At 37.7% G+C, this 21,944-nt stretch overlaps 1 protein-coding gene across 6 annotated transcripts in view; it reads left to right on the top strand.

The window, feature by feature from the left end:
• The first annotated feature begins 4,485 nt into the window (after positions 1 to 4,485).
• Wdr17 (WD repeat domain 17) overlaps positions 4,486 to 21,944 on the top strand; it is a 96,042-nt gene continuing 78,583 nt past the window's right edge. For 3 of the 6 annotated variants that reach the window (XM_060381789.1, XM_060381786.1, XM_060381787.1), the window contains exon 1: positions 4,488 to 4,659. The gene's annotated coding sequence lies outside the window, so the exon portion shown is untranslated. Of the gene's footprint in view, positions 4,660 to 21,944 lie in introns of all 6 variants that reach the window. The other 3 variants (XM_021656729.2, XM_021656728.2, XM_060381788.1) reach the window with 2 other exon arrangements.

The following is a 21,944-nucleotide window of genomic DNA, read 5'->3' as shown; positions in this document are numbered from 1 at the left end:
AAACTTCCTTTCCCACTGGCTACCTTCATAGTGTTGGAAGATGATACACAGGCTGAAAATGAAGAAAAGACATCACTGACCTTGCCTACCACTGGAGTGAAGAGCCCCTTCTCCCCAAGGAGCTGTTAAAGGCTGCAGGGGGAGCAGGGAACCGTATTCCTTGGTGATATAGCTGTTGATAAGTTGCCCATTTGGAGTAAATAATGCCCCACTAAAGCTTGTGCAAGTAACTCTAGTGAAATGCAATAGGTCATACACCGACAACAACATTAGAAAAAATGAAAGTGGGAGGGCTGGTTCTTATGGAGAAGTAGTTGGGAAGGAATGGATAATGAGTAAATGTAATCAGTGTACATTGGATATGTCATGAGATTGTAAAAAATGAAAATTTAAAATAGTTGAATGAAATTTGGCTTCATATTAGGACAGAATGTCCAACAACTTTTCAAATGCCCTAAAACATGCTTATGTCATTTTGTACTAAGTATTGAAGTGGATTTGCAGCATTTACCAGAACCAAATAAGAATATTGACTAACTGAAAAACTTTGAAGATGCTGTGTCTTGCAGGGTCAACTACTTGGCCGTGGTTTAGTTATTTATGTAAAGATTATACAAACACATTTGTCTTATTGGTGTGTAAATTTACTTTCTTCTTTAATAAACACTAAAATATGTATCCCAAAAGAACTATTTTAAATTAACATCTTTTGTGATTTATTATGAAAATACATATTCATATTATATGAATTGATGTGGTTTTGAATTTTCCTTTGAACTGTTTATGATATCATCCTGGTCCATAAAATGTTTATAAGTGTGGAAAGGCTATAATTATTGAATTTTTAAAAAAAATCTTAAAAATTAATTCTTGGAGACAGGTTCTCACCCTGTATCCACAGTTGTCCTTGATGCTGGACTCAGACATGAGACAATCTGTTGGGTCCTCCCTAGAATTGGGATCACATGTGTGAGGCACTACCTTGTCACATAAACATAAAAAGTTGACCATGTCTTTCAAGAACTAGTTGGGAAATTCTCTTGCATGATAATAATAAAAAGGTAAGATGCTCTAGCATTTAAAGGTTTAGACAATACTTAGAGGCTAGTTCCTGTGCTGTTTTTCTTCTCTGTTCTGATAAAACACTGACCAAAGGCAACTTGGGCCATAAAGCATTTATTTCTTCTTATACTTCCACTGACAGTCTATCATCAGGCAAAGCCAAGGCAGGAAATGAAGCAGAGACCGTGGAAGAACAATTCTTAATGAAGCAGAGACCGTGGAGAAACAATTCTTAATGACTTGCTTTCCTACATAACCCAGGACCACCTTCCCAGGAATGGCACTACTCACAGTGGACTGGGCCCTCCCGCTGTATATATCAAATGCCTGATGGCAGTGGCAGCAGCAGCACATACCTTTGATCACATCACTCAGGAGGCAGAGAGAGGTAAATCTCTGAGTTTGAGGCCAGCCTGTTCTATAAAGTGAGTTCCCGGGAGGATCAGGGCTACACAAAGAAGCCAGGCTTCAAAATAATATAATAAAATAAAGAAAAAAAAAGAAATAAAGGATCTACATTATAAAATTCACCAATAAAAATATAAAGTAATATAGTGCTTTCACATTTCATAATTTATATTTGAGAGATTTTTCTTTCTGACAAGCATTCCATGAACTGAAAATACTATGGAAACAGAGGCAATGCCCTGAGGCTTAGTTTTGTAATAGCTCTGAAAAGCATACCCAAAGGGAATTAGCCATACTCTGAACAAATTCTTATGAAGACTGAATTTTTCCTTCTTACTCTGATTTCAGGATTAAAAAATAAGATGAAAAATTAATTTCCCTTAATTCTGGTGTCATTAAAAGACTTAAACCTTGGATTAAAAATAAGTGCTGGCAGCCAGTTTTAAACAAAAATGGTCATATCTAGGGACTCAAAGCTTCTGAAATATTTTCAACAAATTGCTCCATATGGGACTCCCAGACACAGCAACATCTTGTTTTGTTTTCATAGCAAAATGGCTCCAGGTATAGTTTCTTGGACCAGATGTCTGACTTTGCTTTTAACTTTTGTACCATGTTAGTGTATTTCACATACTTTTTTAATGATGATGTATTCCATTTACTTGAAATGGCAAGGGCTAATAATGACTCAGAAAATGTCAGGCATCCTGAGTGACTGACACTATTTTTTCCTTGTGAGATAGAACATCACATCAAATAATAATTGAATGAAAGACTGAAAAACAGTTATCCTTCTTGCATTTAGAGATGAGATCATGTTGTTTCTCTGGATCAAACTCTGATTGTAATTGTTTAAATCTATTGAAAAAACTGCTGAACCAGGCTGGAGAGATGGCTTAGAGGTTAGGAGCACAGACTGCTCTCCCCAAGGATTCGGCTTCAATTTCTGGCAGCTCACACCTCTCTATAACTCTGAGATCTGACAGCCTCACACAGACATGCACACAGGCTAAACACCAATGTGTGTGTGTGTATATATATATACATATATATGTATATATATGTATATATATACATATACATATATATATATACAAAAAAACAAAAAAAAAAAAGAAAGAAAAGCAAAAAACACTCATTCCCTTCCAATCCAGCATACCTTTTACTGATGTGTATGCTTATATATCAACCCGGTATTATCATTCCTTAAGAAACAACTCCATTTTATTTTTTACTAACTTTAAAGGTTTCTCTTGGCCACAAGAGGTTAATGTTTGACTTAAGTACTGATTTCTGTATCTCCCTGAATCTGGTTTCTCTAGGTTTATTTTTCCTTTTACGGTCTCTAGATCCTTTCATGTCTGTGGATAGCCACACTCACCTCCAACAAAAAATTGAAGCAAGACAAAATTAATTAAATTCATGGTATACTTTTCCAGTGCTGTCCATGTTGCATGGCTTGCCCATTTCCTTTTCTGCCTTATGAAATATTATTTGTTTGTATTTTCTGAATAATTCGAAAGAAAATTTTCTCTGAGTCCTTCTTCTGAAATCAACCCATAACATCTTTATATAACTACATTTACAGTTCAATACCTAAAGTTCTATGTTTTAATTCTTATAGTTTTTCAGGACATTGTATGCCATTTGTTTTCATCCATCCATCTATCCATCCATCAAACATTTATTGGAAACTTGCTATTGTTGATCACTTAATTATGGTGTAGAGCAAATAGTTGTAAGAAATAGTTAACTTTTAACTTTGTTAATCTGCAAGGAGAGATAACCTTTAAGTCTTTATTTACAGCATGAGGGACTCCAAGGGAACAGTACCTCTAGAGAATACTTAGAACAATAGTAGCAAAACGCACTGTGAAGGTGAATAGGAATCATTTCCAGAAAATGGTAAGGTGTTTGTTATTGTTTGTTATGTGATACAACACACCTTTCACTATTATGGAAAAGTTTTCAAATGTATTACCTTGGCAGACCATTCATTCTACTAACCAAAGGCTAAGGAATGTCTTTAGACAAATTCTGGTAGATTTCACAGCTCTGTGTAAACTGCTTACCTGATGTTTTGTGACTTTAAAGAGTTTGCTGATGGACTTAACTAAGCTGGAGCACACAGTTTGGGGCAACTTGAATCCATGTTCCTTGGCCATGGTCTCTCACATTGAGTCTCACTTTATTTTCTTCCTTCTTTCTTTTGTTGTTTCTGTTTTTGTTATTGTTGTTGTTGTTTCTTTGTTTGTTTGTTTGAGATAGGGTTTCTCTGTGTAGTCTTGGATGTCCTGGATTCACTTTGTAGATCAGGCTGGTCTCTGTCTCTCCGAGTTCTGGGATTACAGCTGTGCACCACCACACCAGGCTTAAAGGTCACTTTCAAGTACATAAAGGCAAATTTCCTCTAATGTGTTTGTTAATTGGGACCTAATGAAAAAAGCTATTTCAGAAATATAGACCCTAATTACATGAGTAACAGCAGCAAGCATTTGCGATTCCAGCAGAGTCCACAGGGCAAACACGTTTTTCTCCCTGTGTGGACTGATATATTAACTAAATGCAGTTGGACTAATCGAAACAGTCTCATTCCCAGGTGTGGTTCATGGGGCTACGTGAGCCCATCATACTGCATTCTACACTCACATTGCAGGCAATGGTTCAAGAATAATGTAGAAACCAGAGGACGTGTTGTTCATTCAACTTGTTTTTGTATACGGCACAGCTTCCATGTGGAATATTAGGCAGTGAAAACGCTGCTGGGTCATAGCCCTTCTGCCCCATCTTTTAAAATCTCATTGTACTCGCGCTGTGTGAAGACTTGCCCCAGTGTTTAGGAATTGCATCTTCTGCACAGTAGCCGCGTTGCTAGGTAACCAACTGGCTCTTAACCTTGTTTCCAGAGGTCACCAGGGAGTCGGCTCCCGTCCCAAGTGCTCCAATCAGACACTAGAGTGTTGTCACGTGCAATTCTGGGGCGGGACCCAGAATGCTGTCGGGCCCGCCCTGCACTGTGGAGGGTGGGCGGAACCCTCCTCCGGCTCAGGGATGCTCAGGGCAGCCCCACCCCTGACAGCTGAGTAGGCGCGAGTTGAGAGTGGCGGGTGCGCTGGCCCGGGCGTTCCCTCTGGCCTTTCCTGCTTCAGCACCTGCCTCACTCTACAGCTGCAAGCTGCTCGCCTCCAGGTAAGGCTCCGTTGTGGTGGCAAAGTCGGAGACTCAAGTCAGAGCTCTGTAGAAGAGGATGATGTTTGAATGAGTTGGCTTCGTGTCGGAGACCAGCACTTTGAGGTCGCAGACTTGGGCTCTGTGCCTCCCACAGTGCTGTGCAAACTGTGTTGCCTAACTGGATAATCCCCGGAGGATTTTTTTTTTAACTATAGTTTATTCTTTGTATCTGGGCTGTATTCTTTATTACTTGGTTTCTGGGCTGTAGCCCCCTCCCTCGTTTCCTCCCTGTCCCACCCATACCCCCTCTTCACCTCTTCTGCCCCTCCCCTAGTCCCCTGATAGGGGAGGACCTCCTCTCCTTTTATCTCACCCTAGCTTATCAGGTCTCATCAAGGCTGGCTGCATCATCTTCTTCTGGCAAGGCTGCACTCCCCAGGGGGAGGTGATTGCTGAGTTCCTGTAAGAGACATCTCCTGTACCTCTTACTAGGGCACCCACTTGAAGAATGAGCAGCCTATGGGCTTCCTCTGAGCAGCTGGTCTAGGTCCCCTTCATGCATGGTCCTTGGTTGGAGTATCAGTCTCTGCAGGACCCCCAGGGCCCAGGGTCTTTTTTTTTTTTTTTTTTTTTTTTTGTCTGTTGGCCTCCTTGTGTAGTTCCTGTGCCCTCCATCTCTTTCTATCTCCCTCTTCTTCCATTAGCTTCTCTGCACTCTGCCCAAAGTTTGGCTATGAGTCTTAGTATATCTTTTGATACTCTAATGGGTAGTCTTCCAGAGGCCCCCTGTGGAAGGCTCCTGTCCCGTTCCTTGTCTTTTCCTACTTCGGATGTCTATCCTGTTTGCCCTTCTGAGTGAGGTTTCAGCCTCTTCCCTAGGGTCCTCCTTGTTGTTTAGTTTCTTTAGAACTATAGATTTTTGTTTGTTTATCCTATATTATATGTCTAATATCTACTTATAAGTAAGAATATACCATGTGTGTCTTTCTGCTTCTGGGTTACTTCACACAAGATGATCTTTTCTAGTTCCCACCATTTGCATGCACATTCCATGATTTCCTTGCTTTTAATTGCTGAGAAGTATTTCATTGTATAAATGTACCACACTTTCTGTATCCATTCTTCAATTGAGGGACGTCTAGGTTGTTTCCAGATTCTGGTTATTATGACTAAAGCTGCTATGACTATAGTTGAGCAAATGTCCTTGTTATATGCTTGGGCATATTTTGGATATATCCCAGGACTGGTATAACTGCATCTTGAGGTAGCACTATTCCTACTTTTCTGAGAAAGCGCCAGACTGATTTCCAAAGTGGTTGTACAAGTTTTCATTTCCACCAGCAATGGAGAAGGGTTCCCCTTTCTCCACAACCTTTCCAGCATGTGTCATCCCTTTTATTTTTGATCTTAGCCATCCTGATGGGTGTGAGGTGGAATCTCAGGGTCATTTTGATTTTCATTTCCCAGATGACTAAGGACATTGAGCATTTCTTTAAGTGTTTCTCTGCCATTCGATGTTCCTCTGTTGAGAATTCTCTGTTTAGCTTTGTCCCCCATTTTTAATTGGATTACTTGGTTTGTTGGTGTTTAACTTCTTGAGTTCTTTATATATTCTGTATATTAGGCCTCTGTCAGATATAGGGTTGGTGAAGATTCTTTCCCAATCTGTAGGCAGTCGTTTTGTTTTGATGACAGTGTCCTGTACTTTACAGAAGCTTTTCACTTTCAAGAGGTCCCATTTATTGATTGTTGCTCTTAGAGCCTGTGTGGTTGGTGTTCTGTTCAGAAAGCTGTCTCTTGTGCCAATGAGGTCAAGGCTCTTCTCCACTTTAATCCCTGGAGTTTCGTAGCCACACACCTGAGTTTTACAAGGCATTGTAAGAACTCAATATGTATGTGAATTCTCCCTTGTGTGGAAGCTGTTGTTGTTTCTAGACACAAATTTGTTTTTATTTCTAAGGTTATTAAGTATATGGGTGTTTAGAGCCCAAAATGTTATTTCATCAGTGTGCTAAATGCATTGGTATAGATTACCTTTTACCTTTGAAATCATTTTACCAAGAAAGCTTTAAAAAATAAATCTATTACAATATAAGGGCAATACCAAACCTGATTAAAGATATTGTATATAAAGGAAATCATGAAAATACTTTCTTGTTCTGTTCCCCATATATCCATTTTTGTATTTAAATATTCATAGGGGCAAATAATTTTGCTGTTTGAAGTGAATTAGAATTGAATACACTAAAAAGTTGGCACATGTATTAAGCACAAGTCTTGTTTATTTTATATAAATGTCTTTAACATAAATTTGAAGATATATTACATTTCTAACTTAGTCAGAAGAAAGTAACCTCCATAAAGTATTTTGAAATAAACACACATCCATTCTTTAAGAGACATGAAATATTTAATTTTAAACTCAATAATGTGAGATGATGATTACCTATTTTAGCACTTTAATGTAATTTCTTATTTACTATAACCAAATGTAAGTCGTGTGATTTCCAGTGTATCTTCATGAGTGGATATCCTACTAAGGTTATTTTTTTTATTTTCAAAGAAACCTTAATGAGGAGACAGGGGAGGATTTCTTATTAACTTACTGATCCTGCTCCTTCATTTGTGTTAGAAGCACATTAAACTACAGGTGACACTTCCAGTGCCTATGACCGTATGTTGCCTTTTGACAGTACCATGGCTAATTATTCTTCCACAGTTAATGAGACTGTGCCTTTGAGATTTGCGAACAAATTACATGCTCATGCCTAAAGAGAATTTTAGAAATCAACCCTAGAGAATCTTCTACGGCAACAAAACCTAGAGGCAAACTGATTTCTCATATGATATTATTTAAGAGTTCTAAGAAGTGAACTCCTCGGGCACTGTGAAGCTGTAAAGCGCTGTTTGGTGTGTTAAAATCATTGTTGGTGCTGCATATCTCATAGCAAGGAAGAACTCTGGAACACTGAATTCGAGAGCCCCAGAGACAGGCTTCCTAGCACAAAGCGCTAGCAGTCACTGCTGGAGTGTGGAAGAAGCAGAAGCAGTGCTGTGGAATGACAACTATCCACACCTTAGATACTGCCACCCGCAGGGAGAGGAAGCTGGTGCCTGATTTATCCCAGCCACAGTTGACGCTCTAGTCTTTTAACAACCCTGGGGGCTCTGCCTCGCGCGTGTGTTTTGAGTCAGAGGCAGATATCCTTAGCTACGGTAGTGACCAATGATACCTGAAAGTGCGGCTGGAAGTTGTAGAGAGGCCAACGTGGATGAAGAGAACCTGCGGGCGGTGAACACTAGAAAAGTTTCAGAGAGCTCTGAGCCTTCAGGGTCAGAGGTCTTAGACCAGAGACTGAGAACTGTTACCACTTGTACAGCTAGTGACCCCCATGTCCCAGGCCTGCATAGGAATATGGATTTACTACTACTTCCAACTGCCTACTGTCACATCCCCAGATGCCAACACTGAGAGAACCAAAAAACTTCTAGAGATAGAGGCCAGAATTTGAAAACCTTGTTTACCCGAGGCTTCAATCCAGGCAGAGTAGAGAATCCTCAAGCAGATGTTTGGGGATATGTGCCAGTGCAGGCTGAAAGGTGCTCCAACCACGGAGAGGACCCAGACCCCCTGCTCAGATGTAGCCCATAGGCAGCTCAGTCTCCAAGTGGGTTCCCTAGTGAGGGGAGCAGGGACTGCCTCTGACATTAACATGCCCCTGGGAGGGTTCAGCCTTGCCAGGCCATAGAGGAAGAGGATTCAGCCAGGCCTGAGGAGACCTTATAGGCTAAGGTCAGATAGTAGGGGAGGAGGACTTCTGCTATCAGTGGACTAGAGGAGTGGCCTGGGGGGGAGGAGGAACAGAGAGGGAGAGAGGGTGAGACTAGAAGGAGAGGAGGGAGGGAGGCACAGCCGGGATACAAAGTGAATAAATTATAATAAATGATAAATAAATAAAAATTAAAAAAAAGAAAATCCTACCATCCTTTTTAGAAAGATTGACAGAAAATTCAGTCATTTAAGATTTGCTAGACTTTGTCAAGAAGAAAGGGGAAGGAAGGGACCTTCTGAGTTTGGAATCACAGCTGGTCCTTTCCACGCAATCACATTATCAGCTATGTGAAAATAATGTTTCTCTTTGCAATGATAAGGACATTGCATTTCTTACCTTACAAATACTTAAGAAGTATGGTTTGTTAGGCTATCTCCAAATTCCTAGAATTCTGCATTCCAGTTTCTAAAACCTAACAGCACAGAGACTGGCAGTTACATAAATCTTCAACAGTAAGACACTCTAAGAGATAGTTCATCAACAGCATTTGCCTTGTCAGGTTGTCTGATAAATATAATGTTCAGGTACAACCTGGCAGAAGAGTCTGGAAATAAATCCCCACGTGTCCACGAGCATGTTAGAACATTTAGTGCTTTCTTCATAGATTCAAATGCTCACACATGGGGAATTCAGAGTTCCTTAAGCAGTTTTCCATATCTTGCACTAGTCTTTACCTCTGTCAAATTCTTGGCCCCTTAAGTTATGAACATTGTTAATTTTCCAGGAATGTCATATACAATACTTGTCTTATTATACATGCAGAAATGTTACTTTGTAATTGGAAAGAAGAAAGTAATTCTTGTTACAGAGAACACTCATCTTTATATGTGCTATAAAATAGCTTTCATTTTCTTGTACAAATATCTACAAAGTTGAAAATTGCATAGTTGCTTAATAATAATTTAGATTTAATCCTCTGCTTTTAAATATATGTTTGAGTAAATGTTGATAAAAAATGTAATTATGCAGTGTTTTGTTTTGGGATAGAATCCCACACAGGCAGTGAGCGTGGTCTAGAGCCTGGGCTGGCCTGAAACTCACAGCTGGAGCCTCTAGAGTGTTGGGTTTACAGGCACAAGTCCCCAATCCATCTCTCTAGTGTTTTTTCTTAGATGGAAATATGAGAATGGATTTGAAGAAATCATTTTAGAATCTAAGATGCAAGGATCTGCAGAGCACTGTTATTTCATGGGTAAGGGTCAGAGGCATTCAGTCTGGCTTTCAAAAGCCTGGTTTAGAACCTCTCAGGCTCTGGATTGCTAGCACTCTCCAGTCTGTCTCAAAAGTCCCACGTGTACTCCCAACACTGGTTTCTCCTTCCTTGTTGTTCTTCCAGTACTAACTCAATTTGTTTTAGTAGTTAAAGTTTAAATTATTTATATATAGCTAAAACAACAGTTGCACCTGACAGACAATATCTGTGTATTTGATCTCATCACATATGGCTTTTTACCTAAAATACTAGTCAAAAACTTTCTTTGCACAATTATTGTAATTTGCTGATTTGCTTGTGAATGAATGCAACTGAAGTTTTGCCTCGAAGTCTTTTGTGATTTCAATTTGGTCCTTCAACCCAAAACACCTGTTGTTAAAAATTTAAGGTCGATGTGTTTAAAGTTTAGGCTTGTCACCTGCATTAGTACTGAATGGCATCGATAACCTTCTAAAAGTGTACCTTCAACCAGGAGCATTAGCTTTTCTGGGAGCTTGTTAGACAATAAATTAGCAGGTCACATACATGTTACATCAGAATTTCTTAACATATTCCCCAGAAATCTTGTTCTTTTGTTTGGTTGGTTTTTGTTTGTTTTTAACTAGCCTCAAGTAACTGGAAAGGTAGGGACAGGGGACCTCTGGGGCTCACTGACCATGCACTGTAGCCTAACTGGGCATCTCCAGGCCAGTGAGAGACTATCTCAATGGAGATGGACATATCTTGAAGATGACCCCCAAGGCTGTCCTCTCGTACCCACATACATGCACATATGTTGGTATAATGTTCTTTTAAAATGTATATGCCTTACCCTTGTTAATTCAAATGCTGATTTCCCCACTCCCAACTCTCTGGTTTCACTCTGGATATTGCATTGTGATACTCATTATAAGCATCCTCTCTCAACTCTTGTGTAAACAGGACAAAATAAAGCAACTAGATACAATGTTGTGCAATGGGAGGAGCCAGAGGACAGGAAAGAGGGGAGGAGCTAGAGAGCAGGAAAGAGTGGGAGGAGAAGGGGCTAGAGGAGAGTGAGGAGAGCAGAGCTGGAGGAGAGATCTTGGAGGACATGGAGCATGAACTAGACCTAAGATTCCACAAAAAGCAAGTATAATGTGGGAAATCTAAATGTTAGGAAACTGAGGGCTTGGAGGTTTAGGAGGGAGTAAATATTGCCCAGCATTGTGTTCTAGGTTAACTAAAAACCCAGTCTTTGTGTGGTGATTTGGTTATACAGCTGCTGAGGATTAACAGCAGCATTACAAGAAGATAAACCAATAGTAAATATTAATCGTCACTTACAACACACATATGAGCAGCTCTACACATATAAACACATCTACATACTCACATAAAAACTATATTTAGATGGAGGGTAAAAATAACTCATTGACATTTCCACCTGTTTGTATCAGTGTCTTGTTTTTCTGGTTAATACCAAGTATTAGACCTCACACAACTCCTGGGTTTTGCTGAACAAATTGATATTTACACAGGTTATTACAAGTGGTCAGTTTGTGAGTCCAAACTAAAACCATTTAATAACCTTACTCTTTTCTACTCACCACCTAATCCAGGATTTCAAAGTAGGCTAATGCTATACTTACTATGACCTATTTTTATCATCTAAGCTTTTAAGAACATCATGAACTGACATACACTGAGAATGCTTACACACAACGTTGTGTCAAAGCATATAAAACAAACTCAGGAATGACAGGAATTAAGAGATTATTCCTTGTTCTTAAAAGATGCTAGACGGACCTTTGCTGGTAACTTGTTTCTACTGCTGGTCTCGGTCAGTAGTGCTCTAGCTTTGCTGCACTTATAAAACATGTGAATTTATGCTGATACACTGCAACCACAGTCCTGACTCATTAGCATTAAACATGTGAGCCAGATAACTTCTTTTGTAGCAAAATTATAAGTTATCTTCTTTGCCAGTCACCTGAGAAATGCAGAGGGTGAGGAACTGATTTAGAGAATTATAAAATTCTGCTTCTGTTTAGTAGAGTATCACCACAAGGATAGTAGTTATTTGGAATTATAAATACTAGGAACAAGATAATTTGGTATTTGTGAGCCAAATGGATGATTAAAATTAAACCTTCCAATTTTCTGTAATTTTCAAATATTTCACCAAACAACAAAATATTAATTATATATTAAAACATAATATTTTGCACAGCTCTATACGCATTCATATTTTAAACATTGAGACTTGCTATTTTCTGTATACCAGCAATCATCTTATTCAATATATATGGTATATTTAAACTTTAATAATTTAATAATATCTATTGATTGATTTATTTGATTACTCATGTCTAGTATTTAAGTATATATGTTGTATATACATATATATTTATATATAAAAACACTTGCTTGTTTTGTTCATTTTATTTTCCCATTCTAAAAATCTAAAAGTTATAGGAAAATAAATACTTTGATCAGTTTTGTTGAGTGAATTTTCTTTCCTAAGTAGTATAGATTTATTAGTTAATGGATATTTGTTTAATAAGTAAATTACCTGCAGACTTTTTCCAAATAAATTTACTTGTAAGAATTCTTTGTATATTAACATAATTTACATTAATTTAATAGCTACTTTAACATAAAAAATTTAAACAATTTGTCATTTTATATTTGTTTTTTTAAATTTCAAAATACTGTTGAATCAAAATTTTCTTAACAGTATGCATCAGTTTCTACCTAAAAATAAAAATGCTGTTGTAAGACCTGGGGTCTCACAGCTCAGGAGTTCAATTGCACCCTTCCCAGAAACTCCCCCAGACCAAGACTCGTTGCAAAAGCAAGAGGTTTATTAACCATTGTACAATGGGGTCGCCCCTGCTGGTCAGCAAAGAGTGGCACCGGGAGACAAAGGCCTTTAAGTTTTTAAAAGAAAAATTGCAGGAAATTTGAAGTTGCAGTTTTGGCAATTTAGGATTGGATGAGGAAGCTATAAAGTAAGATAATTGGTTAGTCTTAGGTTCTCAAGCTTGGCCAGTCCTGCCAAGTGTGGATGCAGCTGCAATTTAAGGTGGGGGTGGTTAGCTCATCCTTGAAGATTAGGGGCTGCGGGACTTTTGGCTGCAGGTCAAAAGCTACTCAGAAGAAGTCTGGGTTCATTGCTAAGAAACGCTATCTCAAAGACAGGAGTTTTTCTTTTTGCTAAGTGAAGGTCATTGCTTGCTTGCCTTTTTTTTATATCTGTCCTCACAGATAGGGTCACATTCCTTCACTCTCTGGAAATATACTAAGAGGCTTTAGCTTAACCTGGACCTAAAACTCAAAACTATAGGCTTTAGAAGACATAGGGGGGCTGGAGAGATGGCTCAGATGTTAAGAGCACTGTCTGCTATTCCAAAGGTCCCGAGTTCAATTCCCAGCAACCACATGGTGGCTCACAACCATCTATAATGAGATCTGGTGCCCTCTTCTGATGTACATGCAGGCAGAATACTGTATAATTAATAAATAATTAAAAAAAAGAAGACATATAGGTTACAAAGTTAGCCTAACCCTTTCACTGTCTAATGATTAAGTATATTAAATGATAAATTATTATGAATTATTATTGTCTTTTTTTTCTCTTTTTCAAAGTCCCTTTTTCTGGGGAAGCAAAACCTAACATTTAAACTTTTATAGCTAAGTGTGTGTTTCATCTATCTTTTTTCAAAATTTGCTAGCTTGTTGTCTTAATCATCATGTTCAGGATTTTCTGCTTAATAGATTTAAATTTTTTCAGTACCTTTATATTCCAGGCTTTTGTTATTCTTAATGTCCAAAACCTAGATTTTTTTGCTCAAATACTTTTAGCGAGACAATATTGACAATTTTTTCCCAACCTGCTGTATTAATAAGATTATCTTTTGATTTTTCCTTCATAGGTGAGTGATATTTACCTATACAATACTGAGATCACAGTTGTTGTTCAGTTAAATGTATAGTTACTGTAGCTCAGATTGTATCTCTGATTTCTTTTCTTTCACACTTGTTTTGTTCCAGCATCATCAACCTATGGCTTCACACATGACAGACAGACATACTACCTCTGTAATAAATCTGTTCTTTTTACCTTTTTGTGACAGAAACCCACTGATCATCTACACCTTTGAACTTTTCTGTAACCCAAGGCAAGCCTCAAACTTGAGGTTCCTATGCCTCAAACATCCAAGGAGCTAGGATTACAAGCCTGCATCACCACAGCCAGCTATCTCTCTTGGTTGTAAAATCAGTTTAACAGTGAGAAGTGATTCAACATGAATTTTTCTCCATTTGCATGCAACACTTAAAATAAATATTTATAAACTTAGAAGACAGAAAGAATGAGCTGTGTACTCCTGGATACATTAGTATGAGAGGGGGGAGAGGAGAGAGAGTATAGCTGGAAAACAATTATTTATTTATTTTCGTTAGTGTATATCCACTGTGAATGGTCCTCTGTTACAAAAGGACATTTAATACAGATATACGTAAATACATACATATATATGATGTACTTTGAGTATTGATTTCCAAACCCATAAATTCTCTGCTTCCTATTTCTTCTCATTAGTCTTTTTTGTTCACTTCTACATTTATGCTCTGTGTGTGTGTGTGTGTATGTGTGTGTGTGTGTGTACTAATTCATGTGTGTGAATGAGGACACATGCCATGAAGCACATGTGGAGGTCAGGCCTGAGACAGGACACCTGTTTGCTGTTGAGAGCTGCATACAGCAGGCTAGCTGGTTTATGACATTGTGGGATTTTGCAGTCTCTTCCTCCCATATCTGTAGAATCACTGAGATGACAGGACATGCTGCTGTACACAGCTTCACATGGGCTCTGGGGATTTGAACTCAATCTTCATGCTTGGGGTGAGTGTTTTCCCCACTGAGTCATCCCCCAGCCCATGTTTTCCTTTTTACTATTTCATATCTAAATTGAGAACATATAATGAGTTAGTAACAATTAAACGTATACATTCTTTCTGGGATTAGGGCTTTTGAATTTTTATCAGCATTATCAGTGGTTCATTTTAGACATAGTAACTTTCAAAAAGCAGCTATTACATCAATTTTATTACTACTTATCTTTAGTGTGAATTCTTCTTAGATTATAATGTTGCCCTGAGATATTATTTTGATCGATACCTATTTTGGCGTGGTTTTACTCATTATAAGTATAAATGAAGTTTCTTTTCCTTATAGGCAACAGAAAATTCAATTCATATTACTAGTTGACATAACTCACTTTAGATCCCAGAACTAACAGAGGTCCTCTTGCCTGAGCCTCCCTAGGCTTGGGACTACAGGTATAAGCAAGCATGGTTAACAACCACCTGTCTCTTTACCCCAGGATTAACGCAAGTGTTTAAATTATAATCTTACTTTTTCTCTTGGAAACATGAGGCCTCTCAAAATGTTCGTTTTTATGCACTTGAATTGTTCAGTGCTCTAATTTTTGATCACTTCTTTCATTCAACTTTCCATCATTTTCATCTTTTCCTCTACTTATTCTTTAGATATTGGAGGAGTTCAAATTTATACACAAAATGTTTATCTCTAACTGTTCTCCATGTTTTGGGTCTAAGCCTAAGTTCTGGCCATTGCCACCTAACATCCTATCTGCTCTCTGCAGGCAATGTATCTGCCACGGTTGGAGCTTAGGTGCCCTCACAGGTCTGTGTGGGGAAGACTGGAGGGAACAGAGTCATGGCTGGAGGGAACAGTGGGGCCCTAGTCCCTCTTCTGGCCTCTCCTATCTCATATCCATGGAGTTCGTTGTTTTGTTTGCCCTCCTTCTGCCCTGCTGTTTTGCTTTGAAAAAGTAAGAGGGCCAACCATCCACTGGCAGACAACACCAAATCTGTGAGTGAAATAAACCCAGTTTAGGAGTTGATTCTCTCAGGGACACTCCACAGACACTGATGCACTGTGTTAATAAGGCTCCGTCCTGTATACGATATCTCTACTAAATGACCGGGGTATAGAATCTTCCTTGAGCTTTTCCTAGCCTTCACCTTCCCTTAACTCATAAGTTTAGGACCTTGTCATTTTCTACCTAGCTCGTGTTTTGCAGTTCTGTTCCCCAGCTGCAAAGTATTAGGCTGATCAACCACCAAATCTGATATCATCGCCACTACGTTTAAAATGCTTCACAGACTTCCCATCACACATGACATACAATCCACATTCTATGTCATGAGCTACAGAGTTTGACATCAATCTTATGTGTCCATCTATTTGTTCATTCTCACACTATGCTCTGTTTTTATTTGTGTCATTGCATCTTAGGTGTAGGAAAAGAATGTTTACCTGAAAGTCTAAACCTTTTTTTTCCTTTTGTGTAGCCTTTTTGACCACCTAAAACAGATGAAGTTACTGTTCCTCCTTTCTGTTCGAATCTCCTGTCCATTGTCTTGCAGTAACTGCTGTTAGATATTGTACATACATGTGTTTGTGTCATTAAAAATAAATTCAGGTGCACATACATTACAGAAATATCACTGACTAGAACACCACTCTTGTACAGCTAGACAGATGAAAATAGTATGTCTCAATAGTGTTAGAATTACTGCAAGCCTACAGTTTTCTTGGCCCATCTATCTAGATAGAGTAGTTTCTTTTGACTCATCAATGTCTAAGGCAAAAGAGTAGGAGAACAGCACCGGAGATTTTCACTTACAACTCATTACCAGAAGCAGAATTAAATGCCCATATTTCATCTGCAAACTGCCCATTGAGGATAGAATTACAACTGGCTTAATTCAGTCAACGTTCCTCTTTGAAAAGTGGTTGAAAAGTGTTTCTTCTGAAGATTGATTTAATTCCATTTATACCAAAATCATTTGGGACCTTTTGGAAAGGGACTACATAACTGTCGGTGTTTAATGGTTATTGATTAGGTAATGTAGAAACTAGATTAGGTAATGTAGAAGCTAGATAGGTCTGCCATCTATCTAGTTTCTGTGCTGTAAATTTCCCAAAGCAGAACTTTGTTTCTTATCTGCTTGGTGTCTTCGGGAATTCTCTCTTAAGCTTAGCCATTATATATGCTTTCTATTTACTGAAGGGAACAAAATGAGATAAACTGGTGAAGCAGAGACAGAGATTCATACGCAGTTTTACTAAACATGCTTTAATATGAATGAGGTGAATGGCTAAATGCATGTGGTAGCAGAAACTTTATTGTGTTGTTATAGAAAGCAATGCTTGAATTTTTGTACGTGTATTCCTAGAGAGATGAACACAGTAGTTGGAGGCTCTGTCTAGCAGACATTGTTTGACTATTTTCACATCCTAAACTATTTTCTTTTTGAAGTTATGTGCTGTCAGAACCTAAATGAGGTTTTGTTATCATGGTTCATGTCCTGGGCCAAGTGTTCCCAGGTTCTTGTTTTTGTTATTGTTGTTTTTAAAAATAGAAATAATGGAAATAAAGATTCATACAGCTGGGATACAAAGGCAAATAAAATTAATAAAAATAAATTAATTTTAAAAATTTTCTAAATGTAACAGGGAAATTATTTAAAGCAAAGCAATAGAAAATTCAAATTACACTGCAAGAGAGCAGTGGAACCACATGGATGGAGATACTCAAGGCCGTAATGTTAGAGGCCTCCTTCAATAGGGTTCAAGAGGAGGAGGAGTTTGGTCACTAGAGGACACAGAGTTGTCCTTTGTTTAATTTGATAGAATAAGTCATGTAATTTTTCTACTACACATGTCCCTTCCCATAATCCATCTAATATTAATCAAATGCACCACCAATTATGCATAAGCATAGCATAATAAATAGTTGATTCTCCCAAAAATTCACATGAATTTTACTTTACTGTGTGTGCCCCCGAAACCAGCTCAGGCTAGATCAGCCTTTCTGGTCTCCTTCTCAGACATGAGGACACTGTTTTTGGATAGAATTTGTCTAAGTTTTATGGTTTTCAAGGGGAAGAGAAGCATCCCATTGTTCAGGGAGAAGTGTTTGGGTAGCCTGGTACAAGTGGGAGTCTAAGGCTGGTAGGGTCGGTAGACAGGACACAGAAATAGAAGACCTAGCTGCCAAGGAGAAGGAATGTATTTAATTCAAACCAAGTAGGATCCTAAGTTGCTAACAATGGAACAATGAAAATGCAAAATAACAATAGATTGAACAAAATAGAAACTAATTTTTTCACCATATTTAAAAAATTGTTAGAGGTGGGAAGTCTAGGTTATCATAGATTCAGACTTCTTTCAGTTTACTGTTGCATCCTGCTTTGGCTATAACCCTCAAGTTAATGATCCATAACATAACATCATAAGGCAGGGCCAAGTCTCTAGTGGGATAAAGGGTGAGGTGACATGGAGTGTTCTAAGAATGGGAATGATAGGCCCTATGCTATCCATTATAGAAATGTTTGTATGTTTAATACATAGCAATACATCTTCTTTTATATTTAAAATTATTTTCTCTAATATTTGATTCATTTTTAGAGGCATCCAAACTTTTGACACGATATTATGGTGTTACCACCTACAAATATGCTAGACCACATTCATAAATATCCTGGGACATGCATTGCCTGCACACTGAAGTTTTGGCATACCTACTGCTCCCTACAAAAGGCTTTACAGAGAACATTCTGTGTTTATTTGCTCTTGAGTTTTACAAAACAGTGAAGGCAAGGAAATGTTTTAGACAGGGAGGTATACCTTTGATAAAAAATAAAATGGCTTGTTATACTTTCTTGCTGAATCAAACCGAATTTCATAGAAAGCAAAATTCCTTTCTCTGAATTTTGATAGACTGTGCTCATATTTCTTATGAGTATAGTGTAGTTAGCAGGAATTCAAGATAGATTTCCGTGTAAAATGAAATCATATTAAATAGTTCTTGGAAATCCATTTTGTAGTATAATAACAAAAAATATTAACTCTACGGAATATCATAATGCATGCTGGATATTTTAGAGTTCTGTTAGCATTGATATGTTATTACTGAAACACAAGTATAATTTTATTTTTGTTTCTTTTCTTGATAGTTTTAGACTTGAGTGACTTAAAGAGTCTAATAAAGAATTTTGCTGAAATTTTTTATATGTGATCATTTAGTTTTAAATTACAATTAAACTGCTAAGAAATAGATAACTACATATTCAGTAAATATTTTTAAATGAAGACATAATGATGCTTATTTGTGCAGAAGATATCATAGCATCAAGACAATTCATTAATAACATGTCAGTTTAGCTAGTGTGTTATCTCAGTGGGGAATTGTAGTACAATGTTTAACTCTCAGTCTGAGCTCTTAGGGGAGATTGGTGAGGCTCTTCCCCTGCAGCCAGACCCATGTTCCTTTCTGTGACAGCCAGACTCTGGGTGCCTGGTATTCAGAAGGAGAGGTTTCTTGAACTTCATCCAGCAGTGACAAACATATGTCTTATTTTGGTAGAGGATAAAGCCCAAGATGTTTTCCTGAAGAAAACCAAACAAACCAGGAGATGGAGTTTAGTAATGTGAGTGTTTATTACTCTCATCTCTCTAACAAGCTGAAGGACTTTTTTAATCAAAAGAGGATTCAGAGAAGTGTATAGTGTGTTATAGGCTTATTAACATCAAAAGCTAGTTGAACTCTAAATAACAGTGCCACTGAATGATTCTCCCAGATTCTGCTCCAGCAAGGCTCTTAATTGAAGCTGTGGGAAAGATTGTGAACATAAATGCAAACTCAGTCTGTGCCTGGTACTTCCAGATACTCCAAACTAATACTGCACTTCACACTTTGCTTAGGAATTAATTTTACTTTTATTACAGCATGTATGAACAATACAAGGTATTGGAAAGAAGGTTAGTAGTGTAAAAAGGATAGTCAGAAAATAGCAATATTTAGAGTCAGAAGTAATATTTGGGTCTCAGATACCAAGTAAAGTGGAACTGACAAATCTAAAGGTAGAATCAAAGCAGAAATGATGGAGGTCAAACTCTAAAGAATAAGCAGAATAATAATCTTTTTGATCACCCTTCTTAGATTAGAATAGCTGTAGAACAAGGGTTCTCAACCTGTGGGTCATCAGGACCCTTTTATATGGATTACATATCAGATATCCTGCTTATCAGATATTTACATTATAATTCATAACAGGAAAATCACAGTTATGAAATATCAATGAAACAATTTTATGGTTGGGTCATTGCAACAGAAGGAACCATATTAAAGGGTAGTAGCAGTAGAAAGGTTGAGAACCAGTGCTATGGAATGTTCTTGTCAAGCTGATGAGAAACACAAAGATGTAAATGAACCAGGCCTACAGTCATGGACAGCAGTGGAAACACGATGTGGTGTTCTCCCATCTATTGCTGGGCAAAGCAAGTTGCATGGCAACCTCAAAGGCAATAGGTAAAGGATGTAGCATCTGCCCATGATGAAGTTATGAAAAGATTCAGATGCAGAGATAACATTTATGTTTATTATTATAGATTAATATTTGAGTAATATGATATATTATTACATGATATAATAATATAGATTATATCATATTTATGTATTAACCTATAATATAATGTTTAATATATATAAACATTTATAAAAATCAGGATTACTATAAAATAATATTGCTATTATTTATTAATATATTATTATCAATATATAATTATATTATTTATATATTAATCCTTATTTTTATAAATTTTTATATACTTTTAATAAATCAGGATTAAGACTAAAGATTCCTTGTAGGTTTGAATGTTTTATGCCCACAGTAAATATTTAACCTTAAAATAAAATCACTTTACTTTATTATCTTTAAGTGCTAACATTTAGCATTTGATTTTATCACTTTCTTTTGTTGCTAAGTGTAATCTGTGCAATACTCTCCTGATATGAATTGATGACATTTGTGATTATGAAATATTTGGCATCTGCACAGATGGACATAGATTCTGAGGTACAAATGTGTGCAATAAGTCTCATTGTGACTTGTTCCTTCTTATCCCTGTTACTGGTGATTGATGATAACGTGTTTTCTTTGAGGCCAACCAAAGTTTCAACTCTGCCCCTCAGAAAGATTTAAGAGATAAACGCTGTTTATCATTCTGACATTAAATGAAGTAAAATCAAAATACATGGAATATAACCAAGGAACACATGTTAAAATGTAGTCTCGTATGACATGACACAAGGTATTTTGCCTTTAATATTGAAAATAAGGTTAAATTATAGGGCTGTAGTTAAAAGCACTTGTTTCTGCAGAGGACTCAAGTTCAATTCTCATCACTCATATTGTGAAGCTCACAACCGCCTCATCTCCAGCTCTGGGGTACCTGGTGCCCTCTTCTAGGTTCTGAGGGGACCCTCCCTCATGTGCCCATACAGACACAGACATACACATAATTAAAACTAAAATACACTTTTAGAGAACAGCAAGTAGTTTTACTAGTTAGTGAATATTCTGTTGCTAGGCTAAAACACTTTAACTACAGCATGTTACAGAAAGACGTGTGGATTCAGTTTCAGAGGGTTAGAGTCCATATTGTGGGGCAGCAGGTGCAGGCAGGCATGGGAGCAGTAGCAGAAAGCCAAGAGCTCACATTTTCAATGGCAAACAAGAAGCAGAGAGCTAACTGGAAATTGCACGAGTTTTCAAAGTGTTGCAGCCAATCCTGAAGATATCTGATAAAACAGGGTCAGATGAAAGGGGAGGAGGTCCCCCCTATCAGTGGACTTGGAAAGGGGCAGGGAGGAGATGAGGGAGGGAGGGTTTGGGATTGGGAGGGAATAAGGGAACGGTATACAGCTGGGAAACAGAGTTAATAAAATGTAGCTGATAAGAAAAAAATAAAATTAAAAAAAAAAATCCCACCCCCAATGACATACTTCCTCCAGCAAAGCCATGCCTCCTAAACCTCCCCAAAACAACGCCACCCTCTGGGGAACCACGTATATGAGATAAGCCTTCATTGGATGTTCCCATCCGAAGAGCTAAGGCTGTGCCTTTGAAAAGGTATCAGTATATAAGACATAGCTATTATATACTCCGTAAACAACGTATTAGAGTAACTACGGTGGGTTTATATGAACATAATGCATAGCTGGCGTTTGACAGGGTTACAAAACATATTTACCAGATCTAGTTTGGGTTTTCACCTCTAAAACTTTTAGTAGGTGATTTGGTTAGCCACTTGAGCACAAGAAAATGGATTGTAACTCCTGTATGATTGCAATCTCATTTCGTTCTGAATGCATTCTTTTGTATCTTTTCAAGTATCAGTGATATGTGCCATTTATTCA

Source organism: Meriones unguiculatus, chromosome 4, assembly GCF_030254825.1.
Source record: "Meriones unguiculatus strain TT.TT164.6M chromosome 4, Bangor_MerUng_6.1, whole genome shotgun sequence".
Lineage (NCBI taxonomy): Eukaryota > Metazoa > Chordata > Mammalia > Rodentia > Muridae > Meriones > Meriones unguiculatus.
Note: the sequence above shows the minus strand (reverse complement) of the source record. Positions and strands in the feature narration are given on the sequence as shown.